At 39.8% G+C, this 590-nt stretch overlaps 1 protein-coding gene across 1 annotated transcript in view; it reads right to left on the bottom strand.

Annotated features, from left to right (window-relative positions):
• LOC119587367 overlaps nt 1-590 on the bottom strand; it is a 5,852-nt gene that overhangs the window by 1,339 nt on the left and 3,923 nt on the right. The window lies entirely within an intron of this gene.

The raw sequence follows: 590 nt of genomic DNA, 5'->3' as shown, positions 1-590 counted from the left end.
TAGGCACACCCTCATGTTTCTTTACTGGTAATCTGTTCATCCGTATTTTGTAATTTGTTGAATCTGAAAGTAAGGCCAAAATCTGGTTCTGGCAGGGTATAGAATGATTTATGTATATTCTGTTTCTTCTTTTCATGCTTGTATACTGCTGCAAAAGTCAGGGCAAGTAGGAACATGACATTTTCACCCATTACTGGCCTCTTCTCACATCTACAGCATGACGGAAATGAGCAATTTAGCACAATCGAACTGGGTTTTGTATGGGAAACAGTCTAGACTTGTGCAAACCTTTTTGTGCTAGCATTAAACTGAGTGTATACGGGGCCCTTTACAGCTTTAACCCAATAACACCTGGAGACACTAGATGACTGTCCTATCACATCATATCCCCATATACTGTGATGACATCTTAGGGTCATTATTTTAGCCTTATTACATAAAAACATGTTTATGTCACAGTCCACAGCATAGAGAGTGGGGTCATTTTATGTTTACGTGCTTCTAATATTCCCTTGAGCACCTGACTCTGCATACACCCTGATACACTGTTCAGTACTGTATTTGGCTCTGGGTGTTATTGGGTTAAAGTC

The sequence above is a fragment of the Penaeus monodon genome, chromosome 22, assembly GCF_015228065.2.
Source record: "Penaeus monodon isolate SGIC_2016 chromosome 22, NSTDA_Pmon_1, whole genome shotgun sequence".
NCBI classification, from domain to species: domain Eukaryota; kingdom Metazoa; phylum Arthropoda; class Malacostraca; order Decapoda; family Penaeidae; genus Penaeus; species Penaeus monodon.
The sequence above is the reverse complement of the archived record's forward strand: the minus strand, read 5'-3'. Positions and strand labels throughout refer to the sequence as shown.